The sequence below is a fragment of the Pinus tabuliformis genome, chromosome 6, assembly GCF_031772625.1.
Source record: "Pinus tabuliformis cultivar Carrire ecotype Pingquan chromosome 6, CPIR1, whole genome shotgun sequence".
In the NCBI taxonomy this organism is placed as follows: Eukaryota; Viridiplantae; Streptophyta; class Pinopsida; order Pinales; family Pinaceae; genus Pinus; species Pinus tabuliformis.
Window position 1 is genome coordinate 623,815,329 of NC_142292.1, and position 16,412 is coordinate 623,831,740.

General features: G+C 33.8%; 1 pseudogene; it reads right to left on the bottom strand.

Moving 5' to 3' along the window:
* Positions 1-15,228: 15,228 nt before the first annotated feature.
* LOC149260138 (putative amino-acid acetyltransferase NAGS2, chloroplastic pseudogene) lies at positions 15,229-16,209 on the bottom strand (annotated as a pseudogene).
* Between the last annotated feature and the right edge of the window lie 203 nt (positions 16,210-16,412).

The following is a 16,412-nucleotide window of genomic DNA, read 5'->3' on the forward strand; positions in this document are numbered from 1 at the left end:
CTGCACAAAATTCAAATATTACACGCCGCATGGTCCATGTACCTAACTAAGGCCATGCAGATTCGAGATTTTGCAATTACAAGAAAATATTTTCAAGAAACTCCGCGAATCCTCATGCCAGATCGCTTCCAGAGCCAAGCTATAAACGCCTTGGGCCTTGCCTGGATACCATACTTGCCCTCGATCCAGTCGGATGGGTAATATCGACTCCAGCAGCTCAACGCACAAGCAGCACTCTGCGCGCCACAATTGGCTCTCCATCGTCGGCCGATTTAATTCTCAAAACTAGTCACATGCTCCCCACCATCGCTATGAAGCCCCATTTTCTCCAACTTCTCCTTGGCGAGCTTTGGCACATTGGGGTTGGTCTTGACAAAGGGCGGGTAGATCACATAAAGAAAAAGCAGAGCCGCGATCAGAGACACCAGACCGGATACCTGACCCTATCGATGAGCTCCCGAAGAGAGCCACGAACTGGTACACAACATGATTGTTGAGCCCCATTTTTATGAAGCTCTAATACCAAGATAAAATTACACACAACAATATATTCTCTATGCCCAGGAGGGGCCAAGCCCAGGAGGGGCCAGGCCCTCACAGGCTCTGATACCAAGATAAAATTACACACAACAATATATTCTCTATATTTTTGAATGAGGAAATTACACACATATTTATACAATCAATAGTCTCAAGATAGGAATTCTATCTTGGACGTACACTAGTGTGGTTGAGAGATTCTCTCAACCACACACTAAACTAGGAGAAACTAAATTCCTATTATGTAGGAACAAACTCCTCAAATGGAGAATTACAACCATAGACAAGTAGGAATTAATTATTTCTAACTAAACTCACGTGATTAGTTGTGAATACAAGACTTGTGGAAGATTCCAAATGCCTCTGGTTTTCTTCCATTGATTCTTCGGATTCCTGTTGGTTTCGTTAAATGTCTGATTTGCATTAGAATTAATTTATTGTTGTTATTTAATTTTCTGGTTACATGGTTACATTTGTGCATTCAATTAGCTTATATGATCTCAGTGTCTTTTCACCATTTTCTTTTAAATTAGCATTTTAATGTCCCGATCTAGTAACTTAGAGTCATACTTATGAGAGTGATCTCATACTCAAAATTGGCTTTGCATATGCTTTGAGGAATGCTGAAATGTGTTTAAAGAATGGTTAAAGATCGTATAAATCTACGCTTTAATACTTAAAGCGTGAGTTTCTTTACAAGAAGTTCATTTTTTTCTTAAATAAAAGGTTAAAGTTGCAAGTTTAGATGAAATGATCTCATCCTCAAATTTGAGCTTTGCAAACGCAGCTCTGAGAGTGGGGAAATGTGGGTAAAGATTGGTCAAAATTCATATAATCTACGCTTTGATATCTTCCACGCCATTCGACCAAAACAAACTTGAGGTTGTTACAACCCAACGCTCGAGTCTTGTGCCAAGCCACCGAGGGAATCAAGGGAATAAACTTATGTGAGGAGGCACTAAGGAATCAATAAATTTATTGATTAATAAATATAAAATATAGCTCTTATATTCTTATTAAGTATTTTAATTTAATTTAATATAGTTAGGTTTAAACCTTTTTTAAGATTAAGATAACCACTGCATAGGAATATAAAGTTAGACTATTTTAATTTTTAATATAGAAAGTGTTGGTTATGTATATATACAAGGGGTTATGTTTAAATAAAAATGGTGAAATAAGAAAAGATTTTAGTGATTAATAGGATGGTGATTAAAAAGTGGAATATAAAATTTTAATTCTAATTATTATAATTTGGTTAACTAAATATACAAAGAGATATTTGATAAGTTATTTTTGGAATATTTATTTTTAAAATTATTGGTCAATTTTTCTAAATTGTAATTATGATATATTTATTAATTTAATCATATATATATATATATATATATATATATATATATATATATATATATATATATCTGTGTGTGTGTGGGAACAATATTTATTTAATGGATAAACAAATAAATACTATTTGGAATATATAGGTTTTAATATTAATTTGTTGGGAATGGGATTAAATTTATATTTTAAATTACACATGGATTTGGTGTTACTATCTTTGTGTTAGATAAAGATTATTGGTTTAATGAGTAATGAAGAGATAGTCTAGATCCTAATGGATGGTGAATAATATTTGTTATTTTTTTCATATGAGTAAACGAAATTGATTTTTCTAATGAAATGTGAGTTCGCAAGGTCAAGTTCCAGTGGAACCAATATAGCCTAGGGCCAACTATCTCGGAAGATGCAAATGTTATGTTTCATGATTTTCCATATCTATTTGATTAAAAATGTGTGGTGAACTAAATAGGAGAGCTTAACTTAGCTAAGATATTTATGGAGCATGTAAATCATGATTTTTTAGATTTTTTTTAATTTAATGATACATCTAAATCATATAGTATGATTTCAGTTATGGTTTAATTAACTGTTATGATGTTGAGTATAATGTTGGATGACGTTTCATGATATGATGGTATGAGGATAATGATGCACATGTGGTTCTTATTGCAACAGTGATGATATATACTTATGGTGACTATGATATGCATAGGCATTATGATGTTATGTCGAGGTATATTGACATATTCATTTACTACGTGATGATAGGTATTTAATGTTGAATACTCATTATGGATATGATATGCATAACGTGGCATAGGAATTATGATGCTATAATATGAGGTTTATTGACATGTGGTTCAGTTATTATGTGAAGTCATGATATATCTTTGATGCAAATATGTTGATGTTATAACTTATGATGGTATTTCATGAAGTGAAGCATGTGATAGTTGTGTACAAATTTATGACATGCATGAGCATGTAGTCCGTTATTATTCATAATGTTATGATTAACAATGATTAATGTTACATGATGACATGCAAGACTTGGCATGTGGATTATTTTCTATGATACTATGATGGTATAGCTAATGCATTGGTTGCATGTTGAGGTGTGATGATTGACAAGACTTCACAAATAGGCCGAGAGGGCCAGTTTATTTGATGATCTCGTGAAAGCCCATACGCACGAGCTAGAATAAATAACACCATATGGGTTGGGGACAAACTCAATCAACACTACATATGCCAGTGGTTCCTTTGTCTTGTGTAGCTCTTGATGGATAACTCTTGAAGGGCTATGGGACCATCTTGAGGAGGCCAAGTGCCTGATGTTCTAGGCTAGGTGCCTAGTATTGTATTGGGATGCTGAAGTCTGGTAGGGGTGTAAGGACTTCGATGCATAGGGTTGTGCACCTTAGTGAGTTGTGGAGGGAGTGGACCAACTTTGCGAGATGCCCGGTGACATTGACCACTGTACAGGATGCCTACCTTGGGGCCCTGGGGGCAGATGAGGTCTGAGTCAGGCGCCAACCTTGGGGCTAGATTTGGACTAGGATATAGACTGAGGAGGCTTATGCATGATTCCGAAAGTGGGAGGCTTATGCTTGATTCTGAAAGTGGGAAAAATGGCAGATATTCCTTGGGATTTCTCGGGTGTTGTGAAACTTTTGATGCCTACTGGTTATACTAGTTCATCAAAGGGTGCCAGAACTGTTACATGAAGTAATAAATAACAAAATAAATGTAATTTCCCTTAATAATAAATAATAAATAATGTAATACAATATTATGTAAATAATAAACAATAAATAAAAAATAGTAATAGTAAATAAATAATGAACAATAATAAAATAATTTAATTACATTCTCTAAATAAATATAAATAAGAAATAAAACAAGAAAGCAGTAAAAATCAATAAAGCTATCAAAAAGTAAAAACAAAAGAATAAAAAAAGGAAGAAGTAAAGTTTCATGTTGACACATTGAGTGTGTGCATGTGGTTCCCCTTCTAATGTTTGCTCTATTTAATAGATGGGGAGGAAGATGAGATACATTCCATCATTCCATGAGTCCACCATCCATTCTCTTGGAAGAATAGTGTGTAAGACAAAGGATTCCATGGTAGTAGTACGTTGATTGAGGGCTCAGGGGTGGCCAGTTGTAGCAAACTTTTATGGAACTGAGCCTACAGTTGGGTGGAGAGTTGTCCCCAAAACCTTGTTGCAGTTAGCAAACTTCAACTGAAATCACAAGTAAGTGTCTCTACTCATAGTTTTGAACTTTGATGTTAATTAGTGGATAATCGCATGTTGATTATAAATTACTTGATTAATCTAATTAATTACATGTTTATTTTGGGCTGTTACATTGGTACCACACTTAATGACCATTTTGTTTCTTTCATTTTGTCGAAGACACCTGCATCACTAAGCACCTCATTCAACGGTTCTCACATCATGATATGAGGGAGTTACCCAAAGTGGACGACCCATGCATGCCTCAACACCTCATTCACGAGGACTTCACATTTGTTGTGCATGGGTAACCAAATTTAGTTATTTATCCATGAAGTTCCCTTGAGGGCATCAATGGTTATCATCATCAACCATCAACACATCAACCACCATAATGTTGACTGGAAAAACCCAGTTCCTATCTGATTGTAATAATTCGTCACTAGTCATCATAAAAAGCATGGGCCATGCTTGCCTCATATAAACATTTTTATTTTTTATTCTTTAGGTTTTCTTCGTAGCATGGTTATCCTTTAAACTTACCCAAGGGGTTTCTCTACTCATCTCCATAACAATCTATCCTCGCTCTCGAAAACTTTGATCAGATTCTTTGTCAAAATAAAAAGCATGATGTATTTCAGCTATATGTTTCCTCCTAACCTCTTACATTAGGGGGGAGTTGCTAACACCAGAAAATCATACACATGTTTGTGCAATCCAAAAGACCCTAAAATACATCCACGAGAATGCACAAGTGAATATTTTCTAGCTGAAGACATCATGAAGTTTAGAAATTTTAATTTCTCCTAAGGTCCAAATTTTTTAAGGTTAAAAAATTGAGGGCACTGTGACTGTTTCTTCGATAGTCATGCATGTGTGAAATTTCCTTTGAAAGTCGTGTGATTAAAGAAATGGATTCCTCAACAAATTCGAGATCACTTAACACACTTGGAGGCGATTCCTTGACATGATCTCAATAGAGGACAACTAAATTTGAGTGGCCCTAAAGATATGCAACCCTAAATGGAATCATCTTGTCCTACTCATGAGTCATTTTCATGAATGAACCAAGAGAGGGAAGAAGGATTCAAAAAGTTCTATATAAACAAGCCATGGGAGAAGAAAAATATGATACATTGTTATGCCAACCAAATTTCTATCAGAAAAACCAAAATTCCACTGCTGAAGCGAAAGAAATTAAAATCACTAGCATGTTTCCCATATTGCTTCTAAGAAATCCATCATATTATTGAGAGAAGAAGAGTCTACTAATGGGGAGTCTTCATACTTATTTGAGAGAGAGCATAAACTTGCAAAGAGATTGAGGAAAAGAACCCTCATTGCTAGGGATGTTTGAGCAACATAGGTCAAATAATTATCTTCAAGTGCTTAATACTCATCTATTGAATTCAACCTCTTCTACCAGCAGTCAATAAAGAATATTTTTCCACGATTTTATTAACTTGTTTACTCCATTGAGAATTTTTTTGTATTTATCTCTTTGCTTTAATTTATGTTTATATATGCATTGTTTTCATTCTTTTCAATGCTTTCTTTATCTAAGTTTTTTCACTAAAAACACCAACTTTTTCTATGATCCTTTGGAGGGAACAATCAATGGTTAAGGAGGTGTCTTTTGGTACATCATTGCCACAAAAACACTACCACACCTAGTAAGAGATTTAGTTTTTTTTTTAAATACCAATTTATACAATATGAGAGAAGAAAATAAAAATATAACTTAATATTTATAACCCAAAGATATGAAAATACATAGATAACCACTCTGTTTTATACTTATTGAGAACCAGAGGTAGTTATCTCTAATATCCCTTTTCTTTTATTTTTATATATTTTTCTAATTACCTAGAACTACTTAATGTTATTATACTCTATGTCTTTGGCATTATGATTATCCATTTCACAAAGGTTAGAAGCCATGCATGTATACTCATTATTAACTCAACATGTCATGTGACTGAATTGAACCTGGGTGGAAAGGATAATCACATTTCTTCCAATTGATTAATTAACTAAAGATTAAGTGCATTACATATTGATCATTTGGACCATTTTTTGAGACTCTTGTTCTTGCGAAATTACAACAACTTTATATATTTTCATTTTATGAGTATTATATTTTTAATAATAATGTATTTAGCTTTTATGATATAAATTTTTGTCATATAAAAGAAAACAATATTAAAACATAAAATTAAAAAACTAAATAATATAATAAAATATTATTACCATTCTTTTTAAAGAAATATTAAATAAAATATAAATATCATATAATATATTAATTCATTATATTTCTAATATAAAACTTAATTTACTATAGTCATGATATAAAGTGTTATATAAACATTGAGTTTCATAGCTAAAATCTCCTTACACACAAATATATATATATATATATATATACGTTTATGCACTACATAATAAAATAAAATAATATAAAATAAATTAATAATTTATTTTTATATTTTTATATTTATCTTGTCAATATATTTGTAATTATATATTATTATATAATTTTTATCAAAATATTTATAATTATAATTTTAAAATATAAAATTAAAATAATAAAAATCAAATTAACATATTGTAGTAAAAATAATTCTAAAAATAAATTATTATTAATATTATTTATACTATTAAAATATTAACCACAACAATTTTAATTATAAAATACAAAATACAACATCTTATTAATATAATGTAAATCTTTCTACAACATTTAATAAGAGGAAAAATATTGAAACAGAAAGTCAATAATTTCAAAAAATTCTTAAAAAAATAGGACATGAAGAACTGATTAAGATAAATGATCTCAACGCCACAATAGAAATATATAACAAAGCCTAATAATGTTTAATTTAGAAATTATCCATTATTTTATTAACATCTACTGTTAATAAAATGTTTAATTTAGAAATTATCCATTATTTTATTAACATTAACTTTTAATAAAAAATCTTTTCCATAAACAGTTAATTGATTTTTAAATATTTCAAATTCTATATTTCAAAGAGGAATTATGAATATGTCAACCAAATTCTCATTTGTGTTACAATAGATCTAATCTTCTTTGAGTACATCTTTTCTCGTACAAAATGTTGCTACATCTTAATGTGTTTAAATTTGGCATGATACATAGGATTGTTGTCTCCTTTAATGGAGCTTTGTTTATCACATTTAATAACTATTAACATTATATGTTCTTTTCCCACATCGTCAAGAATTTATCTCAATAAAATTGCTTCATAGGTAGCAATACATAAGGCTTTGTACTTAATTTCAGTGTATCACAAAGAAACAATTAGTTGTTTCTTACTTCTACATGACATGATCTTTGACCTATGGTTGAATACATATCTTTTGGTTGATTTTCTATCATCGATATTTTCGGTCCAATATAAATCATAAAATTTCCAACACATCATCAAATTGATCTGTCTATTTAATACTAAAATTAGTAGTGCCTTTAAGATATCAAAGGGCTATCTTTGCTAATTTCCAATGGTTTTCATGAGACTTTTCCATCTACTTACTAAGGATGTTGATTGAATAACCTATGTCTAGCGTAGTTGTAGTGAAATAGTTTTGACTTCTCCCCAACTAACAATACAATGTGCCATCCACCTCTTTTGTCCCATCATCATTGTAAAGTTTAAGATTATGTTCTAAGGGTGTGACACTAGCTTACAATTGAACCTTTTAAATTTCTCCGTTATATATTTTATGTGTGTGACCAATGTCTTACCAACTTCTCTCCATATTTCAAAACCAAAGAAATAGTGCATCACAAATGTATTTCATGTCAAAAACATGTGAGTTTTATTTTAATTTATTCAATCAACTAAGATGCATTATCTGTTATAATAAGATCATCAACATACAAGGAAATCAAATCAACATGGCCCCACTAATATGGCTTGATATACATGTTACAGTAACTTTTGCTTTTCAAAAATCTTTTTTGAGGAAACAAAGAGTAAATTTTCACATATCAAGATCTTGGTGTGTATTTCATTCCACATAAACATTTTCCTCATTTACAAACAAGATTCTCTTTATGATTGTTTACAAATTCTTCCAGCTGAACAAGATATACATCTTCCTTTAATTCACCATTCAGTTAATCATACTTGAAATCTAAGTTCTATAGCTTCTAATTATGTTCTGTAGGTGAGGAAATCATTAATCTAATTTTATTTATTTTAGCTATTGGTGCAATAGTTTCTACATAACAAATTCCATATTTCTATGAATAACGTTTTGTATCCAATATAATCTTGTATTTATATATACTACCATATACATCCTATGGGAACTTTATTTCTGGGAAATTCAATTAATTCCCATGTGTCATTTTTCATTATGTACTCATATTCTACCTTCATTGCATCTCCCCATTCTTTATGTTCTTTAGTTTTTTGAAAATTAAAAGGTTTTATGATATTCATTACTTTAATCATCAATGAATAGTATTTCTACCTTGCCTATAGTTAAGTTTTGTATAATGACCTCCTTGATGCTTCACTATTGTCATCTCCTCTTGATGTGCTTTGGATACTTAGAAGTTTCCATGTCACTGGATTATTCCTCTTATTTTTGTTCATGTTTATCATCTACTACTTCTTTGACATTATTGTCATAATCATAAAGCGAATGTCATGCATCATAATTTGACACTTCATGGCCTTCATCCTTATGGTGATGAGATAACATGTCTCTAGTTGCATAAACTTTACATGTGTAGGGATCAAATATCACATATGATTTTTGATTAGAACAATAACCAATAGAAATGTACTTGATTTATTTTGCATCTATTTTTCTCTTATCTTCTTTGGGAACACAATTTTTTTTTTTAACTTCCAAACATTCTTAAATGAATTACCACTAGTTCATATCCATAAAGAGATTCGATTGGCTTTTTATGTTCTAAAATTTTAGTTAAGCTTCTATTTTTCAAATAAACAATAGTACTAAGAACTTTAGCCCAAATATCATTGCTAAGATTTTAACATTTTACTATGTTCCGTAAACATTCCACTAAGATTCCATTCTCTCTTTAGTTACTTCATTCCACTATGGAGTATGTTGCATTGTATATCACAATTCCATGAGATTTGAAATACTTGGTGAATGCACCTAATGTGTACTCTACCCCTTGATATGGTCGAAGGATGTCGACATATTTTCCTATTTTCTTCTAAGCCATATTTTTAAATTCTTTAAAGTATACAAATACATCACTTTTATTTATCTTAAAATAAAACTATGTATATTTTATGCAGTCATCAATAAATATCAAGAAATAGTATGCCCCTCCAAGTGATATTGTCTGGATAGGACCACATACATAAGTATAGACAAGTTATAGAATGCCTCTTTTTCTTTTATCTATATGAGTAGGGGATTCTCCTGTATGCAAGTTCCCTAATGCACAACCATCACAAGTACTATATTCAATTTTAAGCAATAGAAATCCCTCCATTATTTCTTGATTTTGATGTAGTAGGTGACCATATATTTGGGCACATAGAACTTTGGTTGTTATGGTTGTAGATTCCAAGGCTTAATGTGTCATAATCATCACATCAAGCTTATATAAGCCCCAAACTCTAACTCCTATTGCAATAACCCTGTAATGATCCTACATACATTTTAAAACAAAATATGACTTCTGAGATCCTACCTTGAAATATTCATCTATTATGGTAGAAACTAAGATCAAATTTCGAGTATGTTAAACACATCTATTTGGTTATATCATAGATACATCCACATATCCTTAAGTTTGATGTCAGTGATCATCCAAATATATATATTACCACCATTATTTATTTAATGATAATTTTCAAAGTAGATCTTATTACAAGATATATGTATGGAAGCAATATAATAAATAGACCAAGCATTTGATTCCTCTATTTCAATGGACAATACAACATCTGAAACAAAAAATATGGGATTATTGAATTCAACATTCAATGTTTTTCCTCTGTCAACAAAATGTGTAGTATAACTTATGTTTCTACGTTAGGACTCATGCTACTTCCTTTTAAGGCAACCTTTATCATAGTCTCGAAACATTCCATAATAATAACATGATTTATTCCTTCTAATATTAGCATCAAATTGTGGCAGTGCCATACCTTGATGTGGCATTGAATATAGTGGCCTACATCCCTTAATTATTTCCCATGGCATTCCTCTAGAATGTTATTTCGCTTTCACCATCAATCGCAGGACTAAATTATGAGGCCTACAATTAAGTCTTTTCCATTGGTCTTCCTATTACAGAAGAATTCCTATGAATTAATCAAATGTAGGAGTTATTTCTCATGCTACAAGAACGTACCATTCAACATTATAGCTACCATATCTTTGCTAGATAGCTTTACACCAATATCAGCCAATTTTTCTTTCAAATATTTAATTCTTGAAATAAAGTTATTTACGTTCTTATTCTACTCCATTTTCACTAAAATCAATTTACTTAAAAAAAAAAATTAGTTTGTATTAGCTCTTTGATACAAACGTTTAAGGGTATATGATGTATCATTACATGCCTTGCAAATATGTGGAATAATATTTTTTGTTACAACATTTTGAGAAGCAATTTATCTTCTCTCTCATCATGCTCCCAATCCTAAACTAAGTTTTTGAGTTCTATAGGTTTATTTTCTTGTCCAAACATAACGGGCCAAACATTTTCCCCTTCTAGCAAGGTCTAAAGCTTGAAATTCTAAATTACATAATTTTACCAATTTAACTTGTTCAGTTAAATATGATTCTACCAAGGGTTTATCCATTTATATAAACTAAAAAAAATAAAAAAATCTTATGCTAAAATTTTACCTTCCCTTATGATGTTAGAGTCACTCTATTCAACTTGGTCATGTTTCCAACCACCAACTAACTTCTTAGACTCCAATTTTCACGAGTTCAATTCAAAAGCTCCTCTTCTACACCTCATACCATATGTATAATTGATGGTTCCATGAATCCTAAGTGTTTTATATTCAACATCAAGAATTCCTCCACAACCCAAGGGCCCATCCCAATAAAATGAACCTATGTACAACCTCTGCTAATAGCTTCAATACCAACGGAACCTGTCCCACTATATAGGTCTAGCCATCATCCTAGATGCAATGATGTTGGGAAACCACTTGCACACCATTTCTCACACCAGGCGCTCAAAAATTGTGTAACATTAACACTATTATAAAGGGGGTTTTTAAGACATTTTTTGAGTAAAATGTCTTAACTTGAGACAAAAAAAACTTGTAAAGTGTCTTAAATATTGTCTTTAAGCAAGTATCTCAAATTATTGTCTTAAAATATCGTCTCTATAAAGACAATATGGAACAGAATTATTTTATCTCTTAATAGACAAATCATTTTTGTCTCTCAAGATACTATACTTGTGATTAAAGACATATTGTTTCTATAGGGACAATATATCATTAATCCAATCAAGAAACAATACAAAAATCTCTTTAGAAATAAAATATAGAATGTGAATATTCTTGTTTCTTCAGTGGTTAATTCATGTTAGGACATGATGGAATCAAACCTCCAACCTCTTGCTTACAAGACATGTGATTTTCCATTGAGCTAGCACCCTGTAAAGAAATGTGTTATCTTTATCGGAAAAAGATAAAAATCAATGAGCCAAAACATACCATCATACTAATGAATTTCCAAAAAAAGGAGAAAAAATGTACATGACGAGTCGTCTAGTGGGCTAAATTTTAGAACATTTAGTTTTCAAACAAAATAATTTCCATGTTTGTAGAAAACACTTGCCAAAGAAATTCCAGTGAACAATGCAATACCCATCTCTTCTAAAAATGCCAATTTTCATCTTTTATAGCTGAAATATAGTTCCTCTAATATATATATATATATATATATATATATATATCAATAAATGTGTAACTAAAACAACCCCTTCAATAAGGGATCCAAACAAAAACATGATTTCAACTTCTTTATTGTATTGGTTGTACTTGTATTTATTACCCATAACTTGCAATACATGATATCTTTCTTTTTGTAGACGTAAGTTATCTAGTGGGCTAAATTTCATAACATTTAGTTGTCAAACAAAACAATTTCCATGTTTGTAGAAAACACCCACCAAAAGGAATTCCAGTCAAGAATACACTACCCATGCCTTCTAAAAATGCCAGTTTTCATCTTTTATAGATGAAATATAGTTCCTTTAATGTTTTCAATATATATATCAATAATTGCGTAATTGAAACAACCCCTTGAATAAGGGATCCAAACAAAAACATGAATTCAAATACTTTATTGTATTGGTTGTACTTCTATTTATTACCCATAACTTGCAATACATGATATATTTCTTCTGCTAGACTTAAGTCATCCATGGAGTTTGGATTGAAAACAAGGTATGGTCACTTAATGTCAACTACAATGACATTAGATGTCATGAAGGCCTTCACAATGGATTTTGCAACCTCCAAGCAAAACATAACCACATGCTTTCGAGCACAAAAAATAAACGTGTTTTGCAACAAAGATATCAAATGTAGTGGGACATACAAGCAGTTAATAGCACAATAACATATAACACCATCTGTTGTTAAGCATGGAAATTAATAATGTTTAGAGAAAAGTTATCAACGTATTTTGAGCATATACTTAATTAATATTACATCACGATATAACATTTACCCCTACCAAATAAAACCTCAGGAAAATAACAAATATAAATGATGAACAAAATACCCCTACGAAATAAAAAATCAAGCAAATAACAAACATAAATGATGAACAAAATAAGCATACAAAACAAAGGCTTCACAATACTGTACAATGTAACAATCTAAATGCAACCAAAACATGCGTAACAAAACAATTTTATGCAAGTGCTAGTAAAACTCCACACCACACATCAGAGAAGAAACTTGTTACCTTTGTGGAATCAATTATTTGAGATGCCATGAAATCTTCATATTTTCCTATAGCGACATTGTAACCATATTTGGAATAATCACTAGAAAGAAAACCCGGAGAAGCCAACAATTTGAGGTCATAATTTAAATCTAGTTTAGTACATTATGAAGGCCAATAGAAAATAACAACATCTATGATTTGGCTGATTTTCTACAAAATTGAGTTTCCCTTCATTAAAAAGTGAAGCAGTCAAAAAGGCATGAGCATTTTGCAAATATGCCAGGTTTTTCCGTGACATTTTCCACCGCCACACTTCCATTTTCTCCAGCATTCAGATAAAATTGCAGTCACTCAAAATATATTCTATTAATTCTTGAATGATTACACACATATTTATACAATCAGTAGTCTTAAGATATGAATGCTATCTTAGACGTACAGTAGTGTGGTTGAGATATTCTCTCAACCACACACTAAACTAAGAGAAACTATATTCTAGCTTATTCCTATTATATAGGAACAAACTCCTCAATTAGGAAATTACAACCATAGACAAGTAGGAATTAATTATTTCCAACTCCCCCCCTTAATGACTAGTTGTCATTATAGTCAAATCCACCATCATCACACGAATTGCATGTACAAAAACTCCAAGAACACAGTTTTCCGTCATCGGACAGATCCACAATCTGCAAATTTGACGTTTCCAATACAGCCGAAGAATTGATCTGATCAAAATTGATCCGATCCGCCTCTCCCGGATAGATCTGCAACTTCTCTGATCCTGCACCCCTTGCAGACCGTCAAACGAAGTTGAGGCTTCCCGCAGATCCCCTCGAAGGTGAATTGGCGCGATCCTTAACTAAAAAACCCGCACCTATTGGCGCGACTAATGGCCTAACATACGTGCCAGTTGGCCTTCCTGGCATTGATGTTAGCGTGAAAAGCGCCAATCCCCTTCTACTCAGAGAAAATCATCTGAGTCTGAGCCAGGTGTTACTGCAGTCCACCTGCTCCTACGAGCACAAAGCTCCTGTGTACACACAGCCACAAAGGCACCTCAAGCCACATAGGCGATTCAGCCACAAAGGCAATCTGCCACCACCGGGCAAGTCCGATTTACCACCACCGGGCAAATCCGCCAACTTCAATATGCCACCACCGGGCAAGTCCGATTTACCACCACCGGGCAAATCCGCCAACTTCAATATGCCACCACCGGGCAAATCCTGTAGCCACTAGGACTCTATAGATGGTTTCTGGTTCACCACCAACCGTCACATTACAGTGACAAAAGATGGTTTCAGGCTGACCACAAACCATTACAAAGTGGTTTTGAGATCACCACGAACTTTCAAATGCCTTTACAAGGCTTACATTCAACATTTGGAGTTTCTGGTACATACAATGACTATTACAATAATATGCTAGGGAGTCTATTCCACAAACCACACTAAAACAAAAAATCTACTTTGTTGTCCACCATAACTGTTGTTGTTGCTCCTTTATCTCATCTATTCATTGTTCACATCTTGGGCATCTTTGTCAAATAAATTCTTGGAACTTCCATGAACCTGTCATTCGTTAGAGTCGCGAATTCTAACAAAATAACTTCATATTGAGGTCCGGAATCTCAATATGTATATCAATTTAAATTCCAAAAAATACTTCACAAAAAAACATTTACCCAAGTATGATACACAGCCTGATCCACAATCTTCAGGCCACACACAGGGTGCCAAGCTGCCACCGGCGAAAAACGAGAGCCAGTGCAGCTGCTGGTAGATTTCTTTCCTCAGCAACAGAAACCCTCTCGCAGCCCTATTTCCCATCAACTGATCCATGACACCAAATCTGGGACCTCCCACTTGTGTCAAGATCTCATAGTTAAACTGATCCATGACCAGAGTTTTACAAACGAACTGGAGATACAAAGGAATCCCATCGCCCATCCTGAGAGTGACAACTTTCCAGTAAGCCAGCACGCTCATCTACATATCGTATGCCGCCTCCACGCGCTCCATGGAAATACCCATTATATCCGATACATCCACTTCTCCCACAAGAGCCTAGAGAAGATTGCGGGGACTGTGGAACTGATCCCAATTTCTCTCCCTGGCGAACTCCGCCATTTTCCTCTGCAACGCCACCAACGATATCATCCAAGAGATGAACCCTCTGTACACCACCTCTGCACACGAAGACTGCGGCCGCTAGTTCTGAAAGGTATGCAGCTCACTATGACAATACAATTAGCTTCGAGTCTCTCCCGTATCCGTGAAACATCAATTCTTTTTACCTCTCCAGTGGCCATATAATCAATTCCACCAACTACTCCTCTACGCTTAGCCGCCAGAAAGTTCCCACTGGCAACACTTACTCCAACATCATGCCAGCGGTCATTGTCACCATGTCGCCGAAGACTTGGAATCGATGGCCCTGGAGAAAGTTTGGCCTCTATTGTAAGACGGATTCTACCAGCTGCCTCCATTGCTGCTTCTAAAGATTCAGGATCTGTAATTCGATACCGCCCAACATATTTGGCCTTGTTTCCTCTCTCCTGCAGAAGTTGATCAATCTGAACATGTGTTCCTGGAACAATCACAAACTTGATTCCTAAACCATGGAGGAGAGAAATATCCTGAAGAATGCAGTCTATGTGAGGAGTTGCCATGATCTCGCCTGAAATCACGACAACGAACGTGCTCCCCCGGTGGCCTTGTATGTAAGGCCATGCCTGTCTGAACCATCCAACGAACTGCTCCTGATCCTGGTTAGAACCAGGCAGCCCAATGCCCAGATTGCCATTATCAGGTACGCAGCTGCAAGCCAAGCAGGAGCCCTTCTTCCCAAAAACATCCCACGGTGCTGAAATCCTCCGCGAGGCTGTCAGCAGCGGCACCGTAAGGTTACTCCGACCAATTCGACCAAGAGAAACAACTGGCACCGATGATGGCACAGCCCAGGCATTCCTCCAACCAGAGACACAGACACTTCGTCCATTGAGAATCTCCTTCCACAGGCTGCTTGAATCCCGGCTCAACACACACACTGCTCTGGGGTTTCCGCGGCAAACCCTGCCATTATTTATAATTGCGACGGCTGGAGCCATTTTCAAAGCTTCTGCCACAAATCGGCTTCAATCAGCCTTGACAGCACTCCGCCAAATGGCAACGATACAGGCAGATCAAGTCTTGATCTTCAACACGGATCGAAAGCCACTTACGCTGCCTATCAAGTCAGAAAATATGTTCCAATTGCTGGGACAGATCGGAAGCTCGCAGCGGACTCAACCAGCGATCTTACTACACCGAAAACAAAAGTCATCAAAGGAGTGATCTC